The following is a 27,293-nucleotide window of genomic DNA, read 5'->3' on the forward strand; positions in this document are numbered from 1 at the left end:
CTCGTCATGGAGAGCGCCAGGATGATGAAGATGGCCATCGGTGAGGGTTCCCCCCTCCGGCAGGGTGCCGAAACGGGTCTAGATTGGTTTTTGGTGGCTATGGAGTCTTCTGGCAGCGGAACTCCCGATCTATTGTGCTCTCTGAAGTTTTTAGAGTATATGGGTATATATAGGAGGAAGAAGTACGTCGGTGGATCTCCGGGCTGTCCACGAGGCAGGGGGCGCGCCCAGGGGGGTGGGAGCGCCCCCACCCTCGTGGGCAGCCCGGGACTCTTCTGGTCCATCTCTGATACTCCGTGGGATTCTTCTGGTCCAAAAATAAGTTTCGTGAAGTTTCAGGTCAATTGGACTCCATTTGATTTTCCTTTTCTGCGATACTCTAAAACAAGGGAAAAAACAGAAACTGGCACTTGGCTCTAGGTTAATAGGTTAGTCCCAAAAATCATATAAAATAGCATATAAATGCATATAAAACATCCAAGGTTGATAATATAATAGCATGGAATAATCAAAAATTATAGATACATTGGAGATGTATCAGAGACACACCAATCAGTTTTAGATCTTCATCATTATTATCATGAAAACTAGAAGAACACGCTTTCATAAAGAAATCCTTTTTAGCACGCATCCTAGCGGTTCTTTCTTTGCACTCATCAATGGAAAGTGCTCATGGCTTTGAGAGAACCATTGATATCATGCTTAGGTGGAATATATCTAAGTTTCAAAGAATCAACATCAAGAGAAATTCTATCCACGTTCCTAGCCAACTCATCAATCTTAAGCAATCTTTCTTCAAGCAAAGCATTGAAATTCTTTTGCGAATTCATAAATTCTTTAACACTAGTCTCAAAATCAGAGGGAATCTTATTAAAATTTCCATAAGAGTTGTTGTAGGAATTACCATAATTATTAGAGGAATTACTAGGGAACGGCCTAGAATTAAAGTTTCCTCTATACGCGTTATTACCAAAGTTGTTCCTACCAACAAAATTCACATCCAAGGATTCATTATTATTCTTAATCAAAGTGGACAAAGGTATATCATTAGGATCAGAAGAAACACTCTTATCAGCAAACAATTTCATAAGTTCACCCGTCTTTCCACTGAAAACATTTATCTCTTCTATCGCATGAACCTTTTTACTAGTGGATCTTTCGGTATGCCATTGAGAATAATTAACCATAATATTATCTAGGAGTTTAGTAGCTTCTCCTAAAGTGATTTCCATAAAAGTGCCTCCCGCGGCCGAATCTAAAAGATTTCTAGAAGCAAAATTCAATCTAGCATAATTTATTTGTATAATCATCCATAAATTCAAACCATGTGTAGGGAAATTACGTATCATTAATTTCATCCTCTCCCAAGCTTGTGCAACATGCTCATGCTTAAGTTGCTTAAAATTCATAATATCGTTTCTAAGAGAGATGATCTTAGAGGGAGGAAAATACTTAGAGATAAAAGCATCTTTGCACTTATTCCATGAAACAATACTATTTTTAGGCAAAGAAGAGAATCAAGTTTTAGCACGATCTCTAAGCGAAAACGGAAATAGCTTCAATTTAACAATATCATTATCCACATCTTTCTTCTTTTTCATATCGCACAAATCAACAAAGTTGTTTAGATGGGTAGCGGCATCTTCACTAGGAAGGCCAGAAAATTGATCTTTCATGACAAGATTCAACAAAGCGGTATTGATTTCACAACATTCAGCATCGGTAGTAGGAGCAATCGGAGTGCTAATAAAATCAATGTTGTTGGTATTGGAAAAGTCACATAATTTAGTATTGTATTGAGCCATTGTGACAAACAATCAATCCAACACACAAGCACAGAAGAAGCAAGCGAAAAGAAACGAACGGAAAAGGGCGAATAAAACAGCAAAGGTGAAGGTGGGGGAGAGGAAAATGAGAGGCAAATGGCAAATAATGTAATGCGAGGGATAAGAGTTTGCGATGGGTACCTGGTATGTCTTGACTTGAGCGTAGATCTCCCCGGCAACGGCGCCAGAAATCCTTCTTGCTACCTCTTCAGCATGCGTTGGTTTTCCTTTGAAGAGGAAAGGGTGATGCAGCAAAGTACCGTAAGTATTTCTCTCAGTTTTTGAGAACCAAGGTATCAATCCAGTAGGAGACTACACGCAAATCGCCTAGTACCTGCACAAACAATCAAGAACCTTGCAACCAACGTGATAAAGGGGTTGTCAATCCCTTCACAGCCACTTGCAAAAGTGAGATCTGATAAAGATAATAAGATAAATATTTTTGGTATTTTTGTTGTATAGATTGAAAAGTAAAGATTGCAAAATAAATAGTAAACTAGAATTATAGATCAGAAACTTATATGATGTAAAGTAGACCCGGGGGCCATAGGTTTCACTAGTGGCTTCTCTCAAGATAGCATATATTACGGTGGGTGAAAAAATTACTGTCGAGCAATTGATAGAAAAGTGCATAGTTATGAGAATATCTAGGCATGATCATGAACATAGGCATCATGTCCGTGTCAAGTAGACCGAAACGATTCTGCATCTACTACTATTACTCCACACATCGATCGCTATCCAGCATGCATCTAGAGTATTAAGTTCATAAGAACAGAGTAACGCATTAGGCAAGATGACATGATGTAGAGGGATAAACTCAAGCAATATGATATAAACCCCATCATTTTATCCTTGATGGCAACAATACAATATGTGCCTTGCTGCCCCTGCTGTCACTGGGAAAGGACACCGCAAGATTGAACCCAAAGCTAAGCACTTCTCCCATTGCAAGAAAGATCAATCTAGTAGGCCAAACCAAACTGATAATTCGAAGAGACTTGCAAAGATAACCAATCATACATAAAAGATTTCAGAGAAGAATCAAAAACTGTTCATAGATAAACTTGATCATAAACCCACAATTCATCGGTCTCAATAAACACACCGCAAAAGAAGATTACATCGAAGAGATCTCCACAAGAGAGGGGGAGAACATTGTATTGAGATCCAAAAAGAGAGAATAAGCCATCTAGCTAATAACTATGGACCCGAAGGTCTGAGGTAAACTACTCACACATCATCGGAGAGGCTATGGTGTTGATGTAGAAGCCCTCCGTGATCGATGCCCCCTCCGGCGGAGCTCGGAAAAGGCCCCAAGATGGGATCTCACGGGTACACTTTAAGCAAGATGACATGATGTCGAGGGATAAACTCATGCAATATGATATAAACCCCATCATTTTATCCTCGATGGCAACAATACAATACGTGTCGGTTCCCATTCTGTCACTGGGATAGAGCACCGCAAGATTGAACCCAAAGCTAAGCACTTCTCCCATTGCAAGAAAGATCAATCTAGTAGGCCAAACTAAACCGATAATTCGAAGAGACTTGCAAAGATATCAAATCATGCATATAAGAATTCAGAGAAGAATCAAAATTGTTCATATATAATCTTGATCATAAACCCATAATTCATCGGATCTCGGCAAACACACCGCAAAAAGTATTACATCGAATAGATCTCCAAGAACATCGAGGAGAACTTTGTATTGAGAACCAAAGAGAGAGAAAAAGCCATCTAGCTAATAACTATGGACCCGAAGGTATGTGGTAAACTACTCACACATCATCAGAGAGGCTATGGTGTTGATGTAGAAGCCCTCCGTGATCGAATCCCCCTCCGGTAGATCGTCGGAAAAGGCCCCAAGATGGGATCTCACAGGTACAGAAGGTTGCGGCGGTGGAAAAGTGGTTTCGTGGCTCCCCTGGTTGTTTTCAGGGTATAAGAGTATATATAGGCGAAAGAAGTAGGTTGGTGGAGCTTCGTGGGGCCCGCGAGGGTGGGGGGGGGCACCTACGCCCCTAGGCGCGCCTCCCTGCCTCGTGGAAGCTTCACGGACTTCCAGACTTGTACTCCAAGTCTCCCGGGTGACGTTTGTTCCAAGAAAGATCCTCGCGAAGGTTTCGTTCCGTTTGGATTCCATTTGATATTCCTTTTCTGTGAAACACTGAAATAGGCAAAAAACAACAATTTGCACCGGGCCTTCGGTTTAATAGGTTAGTCCCAAAAATAATATAAAAGTGCATAATAAAGCCCATTAAACATCCAAAACAGATAATATAATAGCATGGAACAATCAAAAATTATAGATATGTTGGAGACGTATTAGGGTGTTAGGATCATTACTATATAATCTAGATTATTGACTCTAGTGCAAGTGGGAGACTGAAGGAAATATGCCCTAGAGGCAATAATAAAGTTGTTATTTATATTTCCTTATGTCATGATAAATGTTTGTTATTCATGCTAGAATTGTATTAACCGGAAACTTAGTACATGTGTGGATACATAGACAAAACATAGTGTCCCTAGTATGCCTCTACTTGACTAGCTCGTTAATCAAAGATGGTTAAGTTTCCTTACCATAGACATGTGTTGTCATTTGATGAATGTGATAACATCATTAGAGAATGATGTGATGGACAAGACCCATCCGTTAGCTTAGCATAATTATCATTAAGTTTTATTACTATTGCTTTCTTCATAACTTATACATATTCCTCTAACTTTGAGATTATGCAACTCCCAAATACCGGAGGAACACCTTGTGTGCTATCAAACGTCACAACATAACTGGGTGATTATAAAGATGATCTACAGGTGTATCCGAAGGTGTTTGTTGGGTTGGCATAGATCAAGATTAGGAGTTGTCACTCCGAGTATCAGAGAGGTATCTCTGAGTCCTCTCGGTAATGCACATCACTATAAGCCTTGCAAGCAATGTGACTAATGAGTTAGTTATGGGATGATGCATTACAAAACGAGTAAAGAGACTTGGCAATAATGATATGGAACTAGGTATGATGATACCGAGGATCGAATCTCGGGGAAGTGACATACCGACGACAAAGGGAATAACGTATGTTGTTATTGCGGTTTGACCGATAAAGATTTTCGTAGAATATGTAGGAACCAATATGAGCATCCAGGTTCCGCTATTGGTTATTGACCGGAGATGTGTCTCGGTCATGTCTACATAGTTCTTGAACCCATAGGGTCCGCATGCTTAACGTTCGATGACGATTTGTATTATGAGATATGTGTTTTTGGTGATCGAAGTTTGTCCAGAGTCCTAGATGAGATCACGGACATGACGAGGAGTCTCGAAATGGTCGAGAGGTAAAGATTCATATATTGGAAGGTAGTATTCGGACATCGGAATGGTTTTGAGTGGTTCGGGTATTTTTCCGGAGTACCGAGGGGTTACCGGAACCCCCCGGGGGAAGTATTGGGCCTACATGGGCCTTAGTGGAGAGAGAGGAGGGCCGCAAGGGGTGTCCTCCCCCCCATGGCAGTCCGAATTGGACTAGGGGAGGGGCAGCAGCCCCCCTTTCCCTCTCCCTCTCCCACTTTCCTTTTCCCTCCGATGAAGAAAGGAAAGGGGGGGGGCGAATCCTACTAGGAGTGGAGTCCTAGTAGGACTCCCCCCATGGCGTGCTCCTCCTGTCTGGCCTCCTCCTCCTCCCCTCCTTTATATACGGGGACAGGGGGAACCCCATAGCACATCAATTGTTCTCTTAGCCATGTGCGGTGCCCCCTCCACAATTTACTCCTCTCGTCATAGCGTCGTAGTGCTTAGGCGAAGCCCTGCACGGATCACATCACCACACCGTCGTGTTGACGGAACTCTCCCTCGATCCTCTGCTGGATCAAGAGTTCAAGGGATGTCATCAAGCTGAATGTGTGCTGAACTCGGAGGTGCCGTACGTTCGGTACTTGATTGGTTGGATCACGAAGACGTTCGACTACATCAACCGCGTTAACCTAACGCTTCCGCTTTTGGTCTACGAGGGTACGTGGACACACTCTGCCCCTCGCGTTGCTATGAATCTCCTAGATAGATCTTGCGTCATCGTAGGATTTTTTTTGAAATTGCATGCTATGTTCCCCAATAGCTTCACCATCCAGGCAGCCTCAGGAGTGATGTTCTTCTCTGACCCGCTCACGACGTCCTCAGCAAGCTTCCTTAAGATCCTCTTGTCGCGCTGGCAACTCTTCTTCTGAGCAACGTGGGCCTTGTACTGTCCCTTGGCCTGCATGCAGAACAAAGCCTTCATCTTGGCCTTGAGCTTCTTAGCCCAAGATGGCTCAGTAGATGGAGGTGAATACCCCACAGAACTATCCTCGGCCTCCTCCTCCTCAAACTCATCCTTGATAACCCACAAGTATAGGGGATCGCAATAGTTTTCGAGGGTAGCGTATTCAACCCAAATTTATAGATTTGACACAAGGGGAGCCAAAGAATATTTGAAGGTATTAGCAGCTGAGTTGTCAATTCAACCACACCTGGAGATTAATTTTTTGCAGCAATGTGATCAATAGCAAAGTAATATGATAGTTTTGATAATAGTAGCAGTAGCAATGGTAATGGTAACCGTGACAACAATAGTTTTGTAACAGTTGTAACAGTAACAACATCAATAGTAACTTAGAAAGAACAATATAGGATAATTTCGTAGGCATTGGATCGGTGACTTGTTGGATGATATTCATCATGAGACAGTTATAACCTAGGGCGATATGGCACTAGCTCCAGTTCATCAATATAATGTAGGCATATATTCCGTAAATAGTCATACATGCCTATGGAAAGAACTTGCATGACATTTTTTGCCCTACCCTCCCGTGGTAGCGGGGTCCTATTGGAAACTAAGGGATATTAAGGCCTCCTTTTAATAGTGAACCGGAACAAAGCATTAACACACGGTGAATACATGAACTCCTCAAACTACGGTCATCACCGGGAGTGGTCCTGACTATTGTCACTCCAGGGTTGCCGGATCATAACACGTAGTAGGTGACTATAACTTGCAAGATCGGATCTAGAACATGGATATAATGGTGATAACATAAACGGTTCGGATCTGAAATCATGGCACTCGGGCCCAAAGTGACAAGCATTAAGCATGGCAAAGTAATATCAACATCAATCTTAGAACATAGTGGATACTAGGGATCAGGCCCTAACAAAACTAACTCAATTACATGACGAATCTCATCCAACTCCTCACCGACCAGTGAGCCTACGAAGGAATTACTCACTCCCGGTGGGGAGCATCATGGAATTGGCGATGGAGAGGGGTTGGTGATGACGAAGAACGATCCCCCTCTCCGAAGCCCCAAACGGACTCCAGATCTGGCCTCCCGATGAAGAACAGGAGGTGACGGCGGCTCCGTCTCGTGGATCGTGATAATTCTTTCTCCCTGATTTTTTTCTGGAAAAATAGGTATTTATGGAGTTGGAATCAGGGTCTGCGGGGCCACCAGGTGGGGACAACCCATCTGGGCGCGCTAGGAGGGGGGTGCCCTGGTGAGTTGTGCCCACCCAGGTGCCCCCCTCTGGTGGGTTTTGGCTCCAGAAATTCTTATTTATTGTATAAAAATTCCTTGCAAAATTTTGTTCCATTCCGAGAACTTTTATTTCTGCACAAAAACAACACCATGGTAGTTCTGCTGAAAACAACGTTAGTCCGGGGTTTGTTTCATTCAAATCATGCAAATTAGAGCCCAAAACAAGAGGAAAAGCATTAGGAAAAGTAGATACATTGGAGACGTATCAACTTCCCCAAGCTTAAACCTTTGCTTGCCCTCAAGCAATTCAGTTGATAAACTAAAAGTGAAAAAGAAAAACTTTTACGAACTCCTTTTCTCTTGTTTGCATAAATAAGCTTAAACAACACCCAGGTTTTCAGCCAACATTACAACTAACCATGCCGACAATAACTCTTAAAGATTATATTAACTCATATCAATGACATAATCAGCTAGCAAGCAATAATAAGATAACTCAGACAACAACATGTTGTCAAACAACCATGATATAATATGACAATAGTGGTATCTCGCTAGTCCTTTCTGAGACTGCAAAACATAAAAGTAGAGCACCTCCAAAGTTCAAGCAGCGACTAAACATTGTAATTCATGGTAGAAAAGATCCAGTCATGATGCACCCAACATTAGCTACACACAATGCATAAGTCATGACAGCAGTGCTCTCAGGTTCTGGCGCTTGTTTTAGAAGGTGATGACACAACATAAAAGTAAATAGATAGTCCCTTCGCAGAGGGAAGCAGTGATTTGCAGAGGTGCCAAAGCTCAAGTTTTAAAAATAGAGGTAAATGATATTTTGAGACATGCACCCTTTTCATTTACTTCATGACTATCAGTTATCAATATATTACATGCTAAACACACTAGTGGCGGTTCCCAAGCGATAAAAGTAAAGGTTTACCCCCTTCCACCAACAATCGCACTCCACGGCTTGTCCGAAACAACAGGTGCCGTCCAAACCAACAACAGTCCCGGGGGAGTTTTGTTTAATTATTTGCATTTTGAGTTCGGGACTGGGAATCCCTATTACCGCCCTTTTCTCGTGCAACAGCAAGTGAATGACAGTGCTATACAAACGGTTTTTGACCCCTTTTCGCGGCAGCGTTTGGAACCGTCGCCTAGTGAGTGACGGCGATAGGGAGTCCTTCCCATACAACCCAGAAACCGCCGGGGATATGCCCTCCTGGCACACACGCTCGACAAAATGAGTTTGCGTGCGACTGGCGAACGCTCAAATACGGAAATACATATATTAGAGCTAAAAAATACAATTATATAGGAAAAATTGTTTCCGGTCGCAAGTACATCCCACACAGTCAGTCCCTGATGTCGCTTGAAGCTACGTCGGTATTACCCCAAAGAGGAAGGGATGATGCAACACAACGGCGGTAGGTATTTCCCTCAGATGTGAAACCAAGGTTATTGAACCAGTAGGAGAACCAAGCAACACAACGTAAACAACACCTGCACACAAATAACAACTTCTCGCAACCCGAAGTGTTAAAGGGGTTGTCAATCCCTTCCGGGGTACATCACCTCAAGATAGGCAAACGGACATGAGGTAAATTTGTAGTAGATTGATAGATCGAACGCCGGCGATCGGCGACGAGCGGCGTTGGTGGACTTCGCCCACCGTACACCGAGCTCGAGCTATAAAACGGCCGGGGTGCCCCTCTCTTCTTCCTCACACCTGGCCTCACTTCTCCTCCTCCTTCTTCCTCCATTACTGCTTACAAAAGCTCGGGTTAGGCTCTAATGGCAGAGGCGATGCCGGACTGGTTTGCGATCCTGATATGCGGAGGGCTGGCGACACTGCTGGGGCTCTCCGTGCTCCTGTGCGCGATGATCCTCGACGATCGTCGCGACGCTGCTGCTCGGGTGTTGGCTCTCTGTGGTGGTGGTGATCACGAGGAGTAGATGGGGTGTGCCGGGTGCTAACTGTTGTTAGGGGGTGATTAGCTGGATGTAACACCGTTGCAAAGTTTTGCAAACAGTGTATGCGTTCGAATGATTATGGTTGTGAGTTTGCTGCCGTGGTGCTGTGTGAAATTAATTAATCCACGTCGTGAGAAGGTGCAGATGTAGCAACTCAAGGAAAAGAAATCTCACTCCAGGATTTTGCGAGGGAAAAATAGTTAATTTAAAGGAGCATAAACCACACTAAAAACTACACACATTAGTAGAAGCCAAATAATTGACTCGTCGTACAAACTCAGGGTATCACGCATAAGTCACACACATAAATAAATGTTGTAATAATGAACACCGCAGCGACGTCTAAAATGGAAACGGTAACTGGACGGGGTCCCTAGAAAACGTCTCTGGTACTGGGATACACTCCTCTTCTATCGGGGGAAGTGGATTGACCAGTCGATGCACGTGTCTCTCCTGGTCGGGCCTTAGTGCTCTGCCGATGGCGATCTGAGGATTTAAATCTGCGAGGCTCTGGAGATAACCCATCACACGTTGGGTTAAACGCTCTTGAGCGATGACGTACTGGACAAGGTTGGCCAGGACTGGGTCTCTCTCAATTCGTCCACCGGGAAAAGATGTCACTCCTCCGGGTGCTGCACGGCTCGGGAAGTAATAATACCCTCGTTCGCTGGCATAGGGTACCGCGAATCGAAGGCGAGCAAGCGCTTCGTATGCAACAGTTTCTATGGCCATATGTGGGGTTGGCATAGATTTCCCCATGAAGGAGACCTCCGTTGGATCTTGGTTTGAGTTTACGGGAGGGATGTGTACTGCTGCCCAATATCTCAAGGTGGAAGGGGTGATTCTCGATTTGAACAACTCATACTGGGGTGGCTGGGTAGCGCCCATGGTACTGCAGGTAAAATCCCACAATATCTTGACAAAACTACCCTGGGTTGCATCTGGGGTTCTCAGGTAAATGCTGGGGGTCGACATGGCAAGAAATGGTTGTGAGGGTGGTGCACAAGGTGAGAGGTGCTTGGCAAGGTCACGCGGTGCCCTTTTTATAGCACCGGAGCTGGGTCATTTTTACCGTGGTGAATGGTAAAGAAAATTTTCAGCTCTGTTCCAAGGGTCGGGGTCAAGCCAGAGATTCACACATTTCACTATAGTGATGTGTTACTGTGGGGGTTGTCGAGGAGGTTTTTGGTAACTGTGTCTGGGATAGAAATCTTATACTGCATACTGGCGTATCCAGGCAAGGCTACTATTAAAACAGAGGCACGACAACAGGCGGCATTTAATTACAAGGCCACACGATTACAAAGTGAGGATACACTGGGACTCGACACTACTCGAGTGACTTAGTCTACCTCGTTTATATCCAAGCGGGCGTGCCTTGCGGATGTCGAGGCTTCTCCTCTGGTCTCACTGTCGGGATTAGCTAGAGTGGGTTGAGGGGCTGCAGGCTCGGGGTAGTGATGATGACCATCTCGGGGATTGTTGGCCACAACCCCGTTGGAGTGTGCTCCCAATATGCGACGAAGCACTTCTGGGGTTATCGCAGCACCTTGGCCGATGGCTGGGGCAGGCCTCAGGGACTCGATCGGGTGTCCAAACAGCACGACTGGGTTGTCGGCGTTGGGCTCGTTCTCTTCTCTCGTCGGGGCTCGACGAACCAGCTCTCCACGAGCTGCGATTAGATCAATAGTGATTTGATCGCACAGTTCCTCTAGTGCACTTACATAGCGCACTAGGTGCAACAATGTAGGATCTGTCTCGTGATCTCCGTTGGCAACTTGGGGTGGTCTACCATACCCTTCACGTCTGGGGTAGTAGTGGAACGAGCGACAGTTAACACTGGGCGACAAGTGCGGGAGATGAACTATAGCTTCTCGAGCAGCTAGTTGGATGGCTTGTGGCTCAAAGGAAGTCGTTCTTCCGGTGAACCTGTAGGGGCGTTCGGGTGCTAGACCCCTACCGTAGATTTGTATAGTGGCCCAGAATTGATGGTTCTCACCACTCATGGGTCCTTGGTACACAACATATTCTGGGGGCTCTTCTAACGCATAGGCACGACGGGTGAGGTTTGCGAGTATGGTCACAAAGCCTCCAAGGTTGGTTGCCGTGGTCTCATTGTGCACGACAGGGCCAGGCATTGTAGCTTGGTTTGGGGTAGAGGCTGTGTTGTGCTGTGTTGGGGCTAGTGTGCCCCTTTTTATAGGAAAAGGGGACGGAGTCTTCCTTCGCACGTTTGCGAGAAAGGACTATTTAGGGGCCGGTTACTGGCGCGTGATCGACAGGCTTAGGTTGATAGGTTGGGCGCCGACTGCCAAAAGGTGTCGGGTCACTGTGGGGCTATCTTGTATGAGAAGCTTGGTTCGGTTATGGCTTGATGGGTTGGTCTGCCTAAGTTTATTGACCTGGCTAAGATAGGATTAGCCAATGGTCAGCCTGGCTCTGATACCAAGTCTGTCGCGACCGGATTTTCCGGACATTGATTTCCAGAAAATGGCCGCCGTGCTCACCAGCCCCAGGATTACTGTTAGCTGATGAGGCACCAACTTGATACAGAAATTCCAAGCAAAAATACAAAATATGTAGTACAAGACCATTCTGGCCTGTGAGTACAACAATTGGGTTTCTAGTGGTCAATGGCGGAAGCGGTTTGTGAGTCGTCAGTGTCTATGGGACTCCATTTCCCACAGGAACAGCTGACCAGGTCAACTCCTATCTTCGCGAGGCTGCTATCACCGTTGCTTAGTTTCCGGGGCTGTCACCGCAACGCTCCTCCCCATGCAGAAATCTGGCCAAGACAATAGCCAGGGACAAGCCAGTGAGTACTTTGAATGTACTCGCAAACATTATGAACACTGGGATAATATAATTGATAATCATGCACTGAAAAATTTTATGATCACATCGTCAGTCATAAATAAAACATCTTTTATGCATGCAAGCAGGTTCTTTATATGCAACATGAATAAGCAATAATGGAGTGGGGAATAAAATGCCGCAGTCGGGCGTCTGAACGACACCACCTAAAGGGCTTATAAAGTAAATAAATAACAAGCAATGCCACAGTCGGGCGTCTCAGCGACACCACATAAAGGGCTTATAAAATAAATAAATAACCAGCAATGCCACAGTCGGGCGTCTCAGCGACACCACATAAAGGGCTTATAAAATAAATAAATAACAAGCAATGCCACAGTCGGGCGTCTCAGCGACACCACATAAAGGGCTTATAAAATAAATAAATAAATAACAAGCAATGCCACAGTCGGGCGTCTCAGCGACACCACATAAAGGGCTTATAAAATAAATAAATAACCAGCAATGCCACAGTCGGGCGTCTCAGCGACACCACATAAAGGGCTTATAAAACAAATAATCACAATGAATATCCAGGAGGTAGAACCGTCCCAGGGATACTCAATGATATAATGGGTTAGTCCATAATAATAATAATCATAATCTTCACAAGTCACAAGTCACAATCCAAGTTCTGGTTTAACAATCTCTCCTCCGAAGACCGACACTAAGACCAACCCTTGACCCATCCCAGACTGTAATCCTTAACCATGGACATGGCTATTCGAATAGGTTTAATCTCTGCAGAGGGTGTACTCTTTACCCACGAGTAACAGATTCCTTTAGTCCATCGGGACTAATTCCGTCTACGGTCTTTTAATTGAAAACACACCTGACTTGCACACACCAGCTTAACTCACCGGTGTCTGGAATCACCCACGACACTTGTTAAGCAAAACTCTAAGTGGGGAGGCTACAACCTCGCGTAGCATGGGATCAAATTTATATCGCGCGCTCTAAGGGGTGGCCTCCCCTCTCGGTCCCAACCGGAAACACCCGTGCCCCCTGACCAGGTGGCATGCCTACCGGCTACAACCGACATCTTCCACCATGGCCTCTCTGTACGGTGTGTGCCAAGACAAGGGTTAACAACTTACTGAACCGTACCCTACCTATGGCAGGGACAAGTGGTAGTACGAACACGTATGGGGGTTGCCGGAACAAGACTCGATCTACGGTCGACTCAGGAGGTTTATAAATTCCCTGCATGACATGTATATCAAATATATTTCAACCGACGAAATCACCACCCATTATACCTTACTATGCCATACCGGACATAACCGTCCCGACGGGGACCGGCGACAAGCTCACTCCTACCCAAGGCAGAGGCTTTCCCGGATTCCTTTCCGGCATGCATGCAAGGCACATGAGGATGATTACCATCACAAGTATATTCATTTCCAACAGCAAGGAAATCACTAATATGCCTTCATGCAAATGATCACATCGCCACATAAAATAACGAGTTCTCCGAAATGAGATGGTGTTATAAACGAGTCAACTAACACACCAAAAATATTATGCCGGGGTTCAGAATGCTTGCCTTAAAGGTGTGGAGAGGTGGGGGTGCTCTCCAAAACTTTTGAAAGCTTTCTTCTCTTCAAAAATCCTATTTTCAAAAATATGCAAATAACACATATTTCAAAAATAGTACAAAAAAGTTGTTTGGAAAATTTTCAAATAAATCTTAAAATAAACTAGACAGAATTTGAGAGATGTAGGAAAAAGAATCAATTCATTTGGAGTTATATTTAAAAAGTTATAGACAGTCAAAGCTCTGGTCAAAATCTGTTTTTAAAAGAAAATCCAGAAAAGAAAACGGTTCGATTGGAATTACGCTTTCGCACAGAGGAGACGTACTTGAGCCTTTACGCCTCCACTTATCCAGCGTGGGCGGCGCGTGGGTCACTGACAGTGGGCCCGGGGGACCCACTGGTCAGGTTTGACTAGTCGACCTCCCTCCTCTTCCTCTGCCCCGAGAGGAGGCGGGACTCCGGCGATGCTCGCTGGCGAACGGCGGCGCCATTCGAGAGGCAGAGGTCACCCGCGGGCTCAGGGGGCCGAGGCGGTCACTCCGGTGGTCACTTTGGTCTCTGGGGTGGACGGAGCTGCCGGCGGCGAGCTCCGCAGCAGACGGTGGCCGTCGAGTGAAGTGAGTTTGGGGCTACGGTGGTTCCTGATCAAAATCGAGTAGGGGGATGGGTTCACGGGAGGAAGAGAGAGCTCCTGGTGAAGAGAACGGAGGGGAAAGGCTCTGGTAGCGCCGGAATGGCCGGGGCAGTGGCGGCGGCTGCGGTTGCCGGAGATGGGGAAGGAGACCTCCCCGGGTCGATTGGCTGCCAATGGGGGTCCTAGGGAGATGGCTTGGGACTGCCTGCGTGCGGAGACGAGCTCGGGGCTCCTTAAATAGGCGATCGGGGTCAGTTCCGACGGTGGCCGCGGATAAGGTCACCGGCGACCGCCATTCTGTAGCTAGGGCGTCGTGGCGGCGACGAGCGCTAGTGGACACGCTTGTGGATGAGCTCGCGCTGTTCCAGGGGGCAGGTGGCGAGCGGGAGAGGCTCGGGCGGCGCCGACATGAGCAGGGGCTGTCGGGCGGCCGTGGCGGCTAGCTCCTGGCTTGCCGGGGACGTGGTGAGGGGCGGCTTGGCGTGATGCGGTGAGAAGGAGAGTGCGTGGCGCGGCTCTGCAGTGGGTAAAACCAGGGGCGCGACGCGTTGGCTCGGGCGCGGCACGTGCAAAACGCGTGCTCTGCTCGCGCCCAGAGCACGCACGGAACATGCTCGACGAAATGCCAATGCATGCCACAGGGCTTGGGTGAGGCTGGCACTTAGCAGACCTAGGTTAGGAGTAACTGGGAGTCTAGTGGACATGTTAGTTTGATCAGAGGTGCAAGTTCACAGTGCAATGACGAAATTCATGTCAAAGCTGTTCATGCACTTAAGGTGTTTGACAAAATGCCACAGGCACCTAGGCATTTCTTGGAGGGGCCAAAATCTCCAGATGGTGGTCTCATTGGATGCATAAGAAAGTGGTGAGGTTAGTTTGTGAAAAGCACAAACTTGTTAGTGCAAGTTTTGCAAAACTCCAGTTCTGGACAGGAGATAAATGGCAGTATTTCATGAACCAAAAATATTCAAATGGGTGCATGCTCCTGGACTTAGGGGTTTGGTAGGGCTGTCTACAAGTAGGAGAAGGCACAAGGTTACTAGAGCAAAAATAAATAGGGTTGTAGTAGAAATCACAAGGCTGGACCAGAATGAAAATGAGGTTGATTCACTCAAATTTTTCAAATAACATCACTGGGTTTTTGCATAAAGTTGAATCATATGCTACTACCAACATCCCATAATTTTGGTGGAGGCCAGAAAGAAATATTTAAATGGGTTGTAGTGCAAAATTGCACTCTGGACCAGAGAAGAAAAATTGATGTAGAGCTCAAAATATTACATGAATAAAAGATATTTTTGTATAAAAGTGATTTAAAAATATCACATGACAACTCCAAATTTTTGGTTGGAACTTTTTGTGAATTTATCAAAAGGTTGTAGTTCAAATATGGCCATATAACCTTGAAAAACCATTTTTCAAGAAAATAAAGATCAAGCAAATTAATTATGTAATTAGTTATACTGATAAAAGAAAAGTTTTTCTTGAGAGGTTAAACAAGTCCAATAACATATTTGAAAGGTTTTCACTTTAGGGAACAACTCCATGATAATAAGAAAGGAAATGTTTCAAAAAATCAAAAGGGAGTCCAAAAAATCAAAGTTTTAATTCCTGGCAAAAATTTTAATTTAATAAAACAAGGCCAAAAATAATAATTTTGGGGTGTCACACTCCATTTGATATTCCTTTTCTACGAAACACTGAAATAGGCAAAAAACAGCAATTTAGGCTGGGCCTCCGGTTAATAGGTTAGTCCCAACAATAATATAGAAGTTTAAAATAAAGCCCATTAACATCCAAAATAGATAATATAATAGCATGGATCAATCAAAAATTATAGATATGTTGGAGACATATCAAGCATCCCCAAGCTTAATTCCTGCTCGTCCTCGAGTAGGTAAATGATAAAAACAGAATATTTGATATGGAATGCTTCCTAACATATTTATCAATGTAATTCTCTTTATTGTGGCATGAATGTTTAGATCCGAAAGATTCAAGATAAATGTCGGAGTAATGGGCCACGGGTAGGCCAAGCCGAGTCCCATAACCTTTCAAGCATCGGGGCAGGCTGCGCCCCTCAAGACCCCGGGTGAAGAGCCGCCTCCTGAGGAGTCGACGGCAGGGCGGCCGACTGCCCGCTCACGGCCGAGTCCCAGGGATGACTTCCAGAGAAGCCGGCTTTGGGGAGTCGGCCGGCGACTCCAACAAACCATGACCTCATCGAAGGGGACGGGGCAGGGGCGTGGCTATAGTGAAGCCCACTCCCCGCCCCTTACCAAGGGCAGGCATGGCCACAGCACGCCGTACCCGGGAAGATCTCCGTGCGGCGTGGCACTGTTGCCCGGCCGGCCCTGACATCAGCACCATAGTACCAAGTCCTGCTCCCACGACGGCTTGTCTGTACGGCCTGGAGGCAGCGGGGCCCACCAGTCAGCGAGACCTCGGGAGACGGCGGGAGAACCGCCAGTCGGGAGTCGGCCCGAGGGAGTCGGCCGAGCCCTCCCCCGGGGCCCATGTGCCATTAATCAAGATGAGATGGGGAGTGGCCACAGTGATCGCCCGCCAGGCGGCGGGGCTGTTGCCACGACCCCATGACCAAGCCTGCGTCATCAGAAGCACGGCTACAGTAATCAGCGGCCGGCAAGACCAGCCCGCGGCGGACGCGGCCTGTCGGCTCCGTACCAGACCAGTCGGCGGGCCCCAGCAGTCAGCGGAGAAGTCAAAGGTCGGAGGCACTGACGGCGGGGCCCGCGCCTAGTCGAATTACCATTGTACCCCTGGGGGGTAGGCCTATATAAACCCCCCAGGGCACCCATGCAAGGGGTTGGATCCCAGTAGTTCTAGACCATACCAGATAGAAGGAGAGAGCTAGCCTTGCCCTCTTCTACCACCAGAAATAGCTCAAGGAGCCACCTTGTAAACACTTGGCCATAGTGATCATGCGGAGACCCCGTAGAGCAGCAGTAGGGGTCTTATCTCCCCGGAGAGCCCCGAAGCTGGGTAAGATTCGCCGGCGTGCATGTCTTCGCCTCATCCCGTTTCCAGGCACCGACGACGTTCTACTCGCCCCCACCATGATAAGCCATCCGTTGGCATATGTCGCACCAAACCCCCAACATTTGGCGCCCACCGTGGGGCCTGGTGCACCGCCATCCGAAGATCTGTTCTGGACGGGAACCCTTTTCCTCCCTGGCGAGCGCAGCCAGCCAGACACGCCAGGCGAAGTTTGCATCGACGCGCTGCGCAGCATTGAGATCGCCTGCGCAGCCAGCTCCTTGGCCGAACTTGTCGGCAAGGTCCGCCTCTCCGACGAACCTGCATCCGACGCAGGCGCGGGTGGCCCCGAGAACCTTCTCGCGGGCCTCCTCGATCAACTCCACGTTTCCGGTGAGCCCGCCATAGACTTGGAGTCCGTAGGCTCCACCGACCCGATGCTGGTCGACTCTGACACCGCGTCGATCGACGTGTTCCCCACCAACGTGGTGGTCTACGACGAACCTCTCCCCCACGTAGAGAGCGACGGAAGCACCGTCGCTGAGGTGCTAGTCATCAGTCATGACGAGTTCCCTGGCGGAGGAGTGCCCGACTCACTCGGCGCGGCGCTGCAAGACCTAGCTGCGCCCATTCCGGAAGGTGCTGAAGCGGAGACGCTAGAAGCGCGCCGCCTTCAGCTCGTTGAAGGCGCAAAGAAGCTGGCCAGCATGAGACGCTTGTCAGAAGCTTACCAGCGGGAGATGGATCGCGCCGTTGGCGGCTCGCCTTGGCGCGGTCCAGCAGCGTGGCGTAGCCATCGCCAGCCTGTTTGGGGCTAGCCGCCCTGTGTACGCTACACCGGCGGAAAACATCCGAGCCGCCCAGGCAGCGGCATATGAGCTGGACAATTTCGAGAGCGAAGAACGCCGCCTCATGATGGAGCGAGTCCAGCGGCTCCTCGACGCGGCCGCCGCGCAGAACGAGGCCAGCTGCCGCACGGAGGCGCCGCAGCGGCCAAACGACGACCAGCACCAAGATCAAGGTGCGACGTCTCGGACGCCGACTGGCGGCGCCCGAGGAAGAAAGGACAAGGAGCCAGCTGTCAGCCATAGTCGGACTCGCATTACCATAGAGCGCGACCGAGATGGCCGCCCGAAAGCAGTGGAACGACGGGACGACTATCCGCCTCCCCCTCCCCGCAAGGAGAGGCGAGTCTCCCCGCCACCTGTTGACCATCCGACTCTCGGTGACCGCCTTGGCCGCCGAGAGGGAGTTGGAGAGAATGACGCCCGCCACCAGATCGACCGACTTCACCGGTCCCTGGCGCTGGAAGAAGAAGACGAGCTGGGTCCGCCTTGTTTCGGGCCCCGCATTCGAGCCCTTTCCCAGAGGGTTCACGCTCCCAAGAGACACACCCAAGTATACCGGCTCCGTGAAGCCGGAAGACTGGCTAGTCGACTACTCCACGGCTGTCAGCATAGCAAACGGTAACAAGCGTGTCGCCGTAAAGTACGTTCCGCTCATGCTCCAGGGCACGGCCCGGACATGGCTGAACAGCCTAAAGCCCCGCAGCATCAACAGTTGGGTCGACTTCACTGAAGCGTTTTTCCGCAACTTCATCAGCACGTACAAGCATCCTCCCAAGCCTCGTCAGCTCTCCTTGTGCATGCAAGGTCCTGACGAGTCGACTCACGACTACCTCACGCATTGGGCTAAGCTCCGGAACTCCTGCGAGGGCGTGCACGAGGTGCAGGCCATCGAGTACTTCATAGCCAGGTGCCGAGAAGGCACCCTCCTCAAGCACAAGCTCCTCTGCGACGAGCAGAAACCCTTGACGAGCTGCTGATCATAGCGGACAAGTACGCCACGGCCGACTCCTCCATGAAGGCAGAAATTCAAATCAGCACGACTGGAAAAGTAGCTCCTCAGGCTCCAAGAACTCCGGCGGCAGACGCCGGCCGGCGACAACAGCAGGGTGACAACAAGCGCAAGGCCCCGCAGCCGGCTTCCGGTAGCCGGCAGGTCGCGACGGTTGAAGCCCAGCAGCCAGAAGAGCAGCCTCCGCCCAAGCGACAGAAAGGCGGCAAGCCGAACTGGTTGCCGGCCTTCTCCTATGAGCAGACCTTGGATGGACCTTGCAAGTTCCACAGCGCCGCGAAGCCGTCGAATCACACCACCCGGAAGTGCCACTGGCTCACCAGGATCGCCAAGGGAGATGGCCTCCTGCCACCCCCGCCTGCTGGGCAACCTCCTCCGCTTCCGCCTCAGCAGCCGGCAGTCAGGCCAGTCGGCGCAGTACAAGACGAATACCCTGAAGAGCATGGAGCCTATGTGGTGTTCACCAGTGTGGCTGATGATCGACGCAGCAGGCGGCTGCAGCGACAAGAGGTGAACGCAGTAGCCTCAGAGACGCCAGAGTTCATGCACTGGTCTGAGAAGCCCATCAGCTGGAGCAGGGCTGACCACCCAGAAGTGATGCCGAGTCCGGGCTCCTACGCCTTGGTCCTGGACGCCACCTTTGCCACGGACAAACGGGCCGCGCGTTTCTCGCGAGTTCTGATAGACGGGGGCAGCAGCATCAATATCCTGTACAAGGACACCATGGAGAAGTTAGGAATCAAGCAGAGACAGCTTCAGAACAGCTGGACTGTGTTCCACGGCATTGTTCCTGGGCTTTCCTGCTCACCAATCGGCAAGATCCTGATTGACGTCCTCTTTGGGGACAAAGATCACTTCCGAAGAGAGTCTGTTTGGTTTGAGGTGGTGGACCTTGAGATCCCATACCATGCGCTACTTGGCCGACCCGCCTTGTCCAAGTTCATGGCGGTCCCCCACTACGCCTACCTCAAGATGAAGATGCCCAGTTCTAGGGGAATTCTGACTGTGGTCGGCGACTACCAGAAGTCGTCCTCTTGCGCGGCCGAGAGCAGTCGACTGGCCGAGTCCCTGGTGATCGCAGCCGAGAAGCGACTCCTTGAACGAGTTGTGGCGATGGCCGGCAAGCAGCCGGAGATATCGCCCGACCCAAAGGAGTCGGAAGCCGAAGGTTCGTTCAAGCCGGCCAAAGAGACAAAGAAGATACCCTTGGATCCGGAGCACCCAGAGAGGTACGCCGTCATAGGTGCAAACCTCGACAGCAAATAGGAAGGCGAGCTCGTCGATTTCCTCTGTGAGAATCGGGACATCTTCGCATGGTCTCCCAAAGACATGCCAGGTGTACCGACGGATTTCGCCGAGCACAAGTTACATGTCCGATCTGATGCAAAGCCGGTCAGGCAGCCCCTGCGCCGCTTATCAGAAGAAAAGAGAAGAGTTGTCGGAGAAGAGATAGCCCGACTCCTAGCAGCCGGCTTCATTATGGAAGTTTTCTTCCCGGAGTGGCTGGCAAATCCGGTCCTGGTGCTAAAGAAGAACAAGCAATGGCGAATGTGTATTGACTACACTAGCCTCAACAAGGCCTGCCCCAAGGACCCATTTGCTCTACCAAGAATTGACCAGGTGATAGACTCCACAGCCGGATGCGAGTTGTTGAGTTTCTTGGATGCATACTCAGGATATCACCAGATCAAGCTGAACTCGGCTGACAGATTGAAGACCGCCTTCATCATGCCGTTTGGAGCATTCTGCTACCTCACCATGACGTTCGGCTTAAGGAATGCCGGCGCCACCTTTCAGCGTTGCATGCAGAAGCGCCTCCTCAAGCAGCTCGGCAGGAACGCCCACGTCTACGTAGATGACGTGGTGGTGAAGACGGAAAAGCATGCAACACTGTTGGAAGACCTCAAGGAGACCTTTGAGAACCTGCGCTGGTTCCAAATCATGCTCAACCCCGAGAAGTGTGTCTTCGGAGTACCAGCCGGCCAGCTGCTAGGTTTCCTGGTCTCTGAACGCGGCATAGAATGCAATCCAGTAAAAATCAAGGCCATCGAGAGAATGGAGGTACCCAGCCGACTGCTGGATGTGCAGAAGTTCACCGGCTGCTTAGCATCCATCAGCCGATTCATCAGTCGGCTGGGCGAGAAAGCTCTCCCCTTATACCAACTCATGAAGAAGATCACTTTTTTCGAGTGGAACCATAAGGCGGACGAAGCTTTTCACCAGTTGAAGAAGATGCTGACTACTCCACCCGTCCTGGCAGCTCCGACTCCTAAGGAACCTATGCTCCTGTACATCGCTGCCACCAGCCGGGTAGTCAGCACAATCATGGTAGTGGAGCGCAAGGAGGAAGGCAAGGCGCTGCCTGTCCAGAGACCAGTATATTACCTGAGCGAGGTACTGTCGACCTCCAAGCAGAACTACCCCCACTACCAGATGATGTGCTATGGCGTACACTTTGCTGCCAAGAAATTGAAGCCTTATTTTCAAGAGCATCCAATCACGATGGTCTGCACGGCTCCACTTGCCGAGATCATCGGTAGCCGAGATGCTTCTGGTCGAGTGGCCAAGTGGGCCATAGAGCTGGCTCCTTACACCATCTACTACCAGCCCCGCACCGCTATCAAATCACAAGCGCTGGCGGACTTCCTCGTCGACTAGGCCGAGACCCAGTACCTGCCTCCAGCGCCTGACTCCACCCATTGGCGAATGCACTTCGACGGCTCCAAGATGCGCACCAGCTTGGGAGCCGGCGTCGTCCTCACCTCTCCTAAAGGCGACAAGCTCAAATATGCACTGCAAATCCATTTTGCCGCCTCCAACAACGTTGCCGAGTACGAGGCACTCATTCACGGGCTCCGGCTTGCCAAAGAACTTGGCATCCGCCGGATCTTGTGTTATGGCGACTTGGATTTAGTGGTCCAGCAGTCATCTGGTGACTGGGACGCGAAAGACGCAAACATGGCGAGCTACCGTTTCCTCGTGCAACAACTCAGCGGGTATTTCGAAGGGTGCGAGTTCCTCCATGTGCCAAGAAACGACAACGACCAAGCAGACGCCTTGGCACGAATCGGCTCTACCCGCCAAGCGATACCATCTGGCGTCGCCCTTCAATGCCTCCTCAAGCCATCTGTCAAGACTTCACCAGAATCAGACTCCATTTTTTTGCCGGCTCCTCCCGAAGACGGCGGATCCGACTCCAGAGCTCCGGCAGACGGAACGGGGACTTTGGCGGATGACTCCAAAGCCGCCATAGTCGAGCCCGTCCCGGGGACTGCGGTGGCGGACTCGAAGATTCCAGAACTCGGCCCAAGGACCGCGCCAGTCGGCCTGGGGACTTCATCAACCCAGCAAGCGGCTGTTGACTCCAACCCGCCGCCTCCCAGCCCAGCCGCCCTCGTCCAAGTCGCAGTTCTGGTAGTCAAAGAAATAGCAGCACCCTCATGGGCCCAGCCCATCCTCAAATTCCTGGTGAACAAAGAGCTACCAACTGATGAGACCTCAGCTCAGCAAGTACAACGCCGGGCGGCAGCCTATACCATAGTCAACAGAGAGCTGGTCAGGCGCAGCGTCACTGGTGTCTACCAGCGCTGTGTAGAGCCAGAGCAAGGCCAGGCGATTCTCAAAGACATCCATCAAGGAGAATGCGGCCACCATGCGGCTTCAAGAGCACTCGTCGCCAAAGCCTTTCGGCACGGTTTCTTCTGGCCGACTGCCTTGGAAGAGGCCAAGGAGTTGGTCCAAAAATGCAAAGGGTGCCAGAAGTTCAGCTCCAAGCCGCACCAGCCGGCTTCTGCGCTCAAGACCATCCCCATTGCCCAGCCTTTCGCAGTTTGGGGTCTAGACATGGTGGGACCATTCAAGACAGCATGAGGTGGTTTAACTCACCTACTTGTCGCAGTGGACAAGTTCACCAAGTGGGTGGAAGCGAAGCCAATTAAGAAACTGAATGGTCCGACTGCCGTGACCTTCATCACCGATATCACAATTCGGTACGGCATACCACACAGCATCATCACCGACAACGACACAAATTTTGCCAAAGGCGCCTTGGCCCGTTTCTGTGCAACATAGGGCATCCGACTGGACCTAGCGTCCGTCGCCCATCCGCAGTCAAACGGCCAAGTGGAGCGAGCAAACGACCTCATCCTGTCCGGCATCAAGCCTCGGTTGATCGAGCCTCTGGAGCACTCGGCTGGCTGCTGGCTCGACGAGCTGCCAACCGTCCTCTGGAGTCTGCGCACGACTGCAAACAAGTCAACCGGCTTCACGCCCTTCTTCCTCGTCTACGGTGCCGAAGCCGTCATCCCAACGGACATAGAGTTTGACTCCCCATGAGTCACCATGTACACCGAGGAGGAAGCAGAAGAAGCACGACAAGACGGCGTCGATCTGCTAGAAGAGGGCCGGCTGTTGGCACTCAGCCGGTCCAGCATCTACCAGCAGAGCCTGCACCGATACCACAACAGGAAGGTCAGGCCAAGATCTTTCCAAGAAGGCAACCTTGTGCTCTGGCTAATCCAGCGAACAGCCGGCCAGCACAAGCTGTCGGCGCCTTGGGAAGGCCCTTTCATCATCAGCAAAGTACCGGGCAACGATTCCTACTACCTGATCGACGCTCAGAAGCCCCGAGCACGCAAGAGGGACGACTCCGGCAAGGAGACAGAGCGGCCATGGAATGCAAATCTCCTCCGAAGATTTTACAGTTGATGCAGTATGTACCACGCTACCTTTTGTATTAAAGTACCAAGACTTCGGGCCCCCCGAGACGAGCTCGGGGACTGCCCTCTTTTGTTTGTATGATAAAAATTATGCCTACAAGTATGTTACTCTTTGTCATGCCGCTTGGCACCGGGCTCGACAAGTCGACCCGGGGACTTGCCACCTTGCACTATGAAAGGCTTCCTGCAGCCGGACAAGTAGTGTGTAAACACCTAAACCGTCTTCTGTCAGAAGCCGCAGCTCGCAGAGCGACTGTACGGTGGGCAGAGGTAAGGTAGAATGGGTGTTCGCATGAAAAAGGGTTAAGGGCTCAAAGCATAAAACATAGCTTAAGACGGCTTCCAGCCTTTCTCGCAAACCGACTCTCGGATAGTCGGATTGTCGTCTTCTATCCAACTTGCTCAAACAATCTTGAAATCGGCTAAGTACTTGCTTTCCCAAAGTAGCCTAGCACTTGATCCAGCAACAGTCCGCAGAGCAGCTATCCGATTGGCAAGGCAGGCAACTAAGAGAAAGCAGCAAAGGAAAAAAGCCAAAAGAACAATGAGCAAAGAAAAGAAAGATATATATATTTACATAACATAGGCCCTTGGCCGAATTATCGAGTAGAGGTTCAAAATACACCCCGTGGGTGGAATTGTGCGAATTAACAAGTTCTTCAAAGACTACTAAAGCAGATAAAATAAAAGATACAGCGGCAGCTCAGGAGGCAGCAGACGGATTCGGAGGGTCGGAGGAGGCGCCAGCGTCAGGCGTCGGGGCAGTCAGCTGGCTAGTCTCGGCTTGATCACCTCCGGTGGCAGTCGACTCGGTCGCACGCGGCTCGTTGCTGGAGGCGCGCTCGGGCTGAGGCTGGCCGTCTGCTCCGCCTTCTGGTGCCTCCGCCTCGTCCTCCTCCTCGACGCTGGAGCCAATCACCTCCGCCAAGTCTTCGTCGTAGTCTGGGTTCATCCCAAACCACTCCCGCGGTACCTCCTCGCCGTCTTCAAACCGCTCGGGGACGAAGATGCTGGTGTCGGTGTACTCGGCGCGCCGCAGCACATTTGACGAGGGCATCTTCCGCAGCCGCCAGCTCCGGCTGGGCCTCCGACCGAAGCGTGGCCAACCGGTCTAGATCCAGCCCCGTGTACCATGCCTTGACGAACTCCAAGGCCCGGCGCGCTCCAGCCTGGGCCGAAGAGCCCTTCCAGGCCTCAAGACGACCAGCCGCGACCTCCAGCCAGTTGGCCGTCAGGCTGGGGGTGCGCGGAGACTGCATATCCGGCCAAAGGGCGGCAATCACCTGGGCACCGACGCGCTGGAGCCGGCGCAGCATCCGGTGAGCCAGCCGGGGGCGAGCCTCGATGCTCAGGATGTGCTCGTCAAGAGTTCGGGGGCATCGGCGGCGATTTCTGCGCCCTCCGCCCTCCGACCTTCACGGTCAGCCTCGATGGCTTGGATGGTGGCCTGCGACTGCCCAGGGAAGAAGTCTGCACAGACACGAAGAAACGAAGAGAGCAAGTCAAAAACCAGGAGTCCACACGATCTAAGTCGGCAGCTCGAAGAAAGAAAATAAAGAGGCTCACCATCAATGATGTCTTCAATCTCGTGGAAGCCGGAGGACAGCAGCGCCTCCTTGTCAGACCAGGAGGAGCGCTTGCTCGCGAACTTGGCCAAGAGGGCGGTTTCTGTCTCCTCCACCTCCCTCTGCGACTTCACAAGCAGCTCCTTCTACTCTGCCAACTGAGTGGCCAACAGATCGCGCTTTGTGGCGAGCTTGCTGCACTCCTCCCCTTTGGCGCACAGGGCGGAGTTGGCTTCGCTCAGCTGTTGTTGAAGAGCAGCGTTGGCTCCTGAAGGAAAGGAAGAAAGACAACAGTCGTCAATAAAGTAGGTTGCCGGGGAGATTCGGCCCGGCTGCTCAGCAGCCGGCCCGAATCTCGGGGACTACAGCCCGCGGGTGCGCTGGCGCGCCCCCACAGAGAAAAAAAAGGGGGACTTACTCCGGCTCTCCGCCAAGTCAGCGGTCCGCTTGCCCAGCTCTTCAATGTTACGGTTGAAGGCAGTGACGCGGAGGTTGTGGTAATCCTGCGACAAGCATTTCAGACAAAGTTAGTACCCAGAAGTTCATCAATTGGAGTTCCGGGCCGCCTGCTCAGTAGCCGGCCCGAAACTCGGGGACTACACCCAGTGGGTGCACTGGCGCGCCCCCACAGAGAGGAGCAAGAAAACAAAGAACAAAGGAAAAAAACATACCCGGACAGCTGCCCGCGACGCTAGGAACGCCTTGGTGCAACTCTAGAGAGCGTCGCCCTCAGCGCGGAGCTTCGCCTGGACGTCCAAGAGCGCCCGGTTCAGCGGCCCTGTGCCACCTCCTCGCACCCACCCAACAGGTGCGGCGCTCGTTGCTTCGGCGTCTGGGGCCGCCGAGCTGGCGGTGCCGGCTTCCAGGGGGCGGGGTGCCGAAGTCGCCTTCTCCAGACGACGGCGCGTTGGCGAGCCGACTTGGAGGAGTAGCCGCGCCACGGCCTCGTCTTCGGTCGGTGGCACCGGAGGGTCCGCTGGCTGCGCGCCTTCAGACGGCGGCGGAGGCGGCGGCGAAACGTTCGCGTCCGGAGTAGAGGGGTCGCCGCCTTCCCTCTCCTCGACGAGGTTCTCCCCGCCGGCTTCTCCAGTTGGCCCCGTGAACTCCGGAGGCGGCGGCGCAGAGTTCAGCGGGGTGACGAGCAAGGCCGACTGGCGGTGTGCGGCTTCCTCAGCCTGCTACTCACCGTGCCGGCGGCTTCAGCCTCCGCTAGTTTTTTCTTAGCGGAGGCCTCCGCCCTGTCGGCCTCCGCCTTCTCCAGGCAGAGGGCCTCTTCTTCGTTGCGCCTCTCATGCGCATTCCGCTCTGTCGCCTCCCGGAGGTCAGCAGCGGGGTCAATCCGCCGAGTGGTGGCGGACATCTCCGCTGATCCCATGACGGAGGCGGCGGTGACCCGCTTAAGAGAGAGGGGAGCCCTGAAGAAAGCGGGGCAAGCAGAGACTCAGACAAATCACGAAGAAAGAATAAAACTTTGAAGACAGAATACTTACGCGGAGACCAACGGCGGCTTCTTCACTTCCTTACGGAAGCGGTTGGCCTTCGCGGCTGCCTCGTCCCGCCGGGTCGCCGCAGCCGAGCCCTTGGGCTTCTTCGGCCGACTGCCGAACAAAGTCGGCGCGGCCCTGCGCTTCTTCCCGCCGCCTGGAGTGCTCGGCATGGCAGAAGAGCCTGCGCCAGGCTGGCTGGCTCCTGGCCGATGGCGAGGGGCGACTTCTCCCTCGGCGTTGTCTTCAGGCCAGTCGGCGAAGGTGGCCGAGGGCCTGAAGTCGCCTGTTGTCCCTCCTCCTCCCTCGGCGTCGTCTTCCAGAGCCGC

This window comes from Triticum urartu, chromosome 3A (genome assembly GCF_056163025.1).
Source record: "Triticum urartu cultivar PI428250 chromosome 3A, HENAU_Tu73, whole genome shotgun sequence".
Lineage (NCBI taxonomy): Eukaryota > Viridiplantae > Streptophyta > Magnoliopsida > Poales > Poaceae > Triticum > Triticum urartu.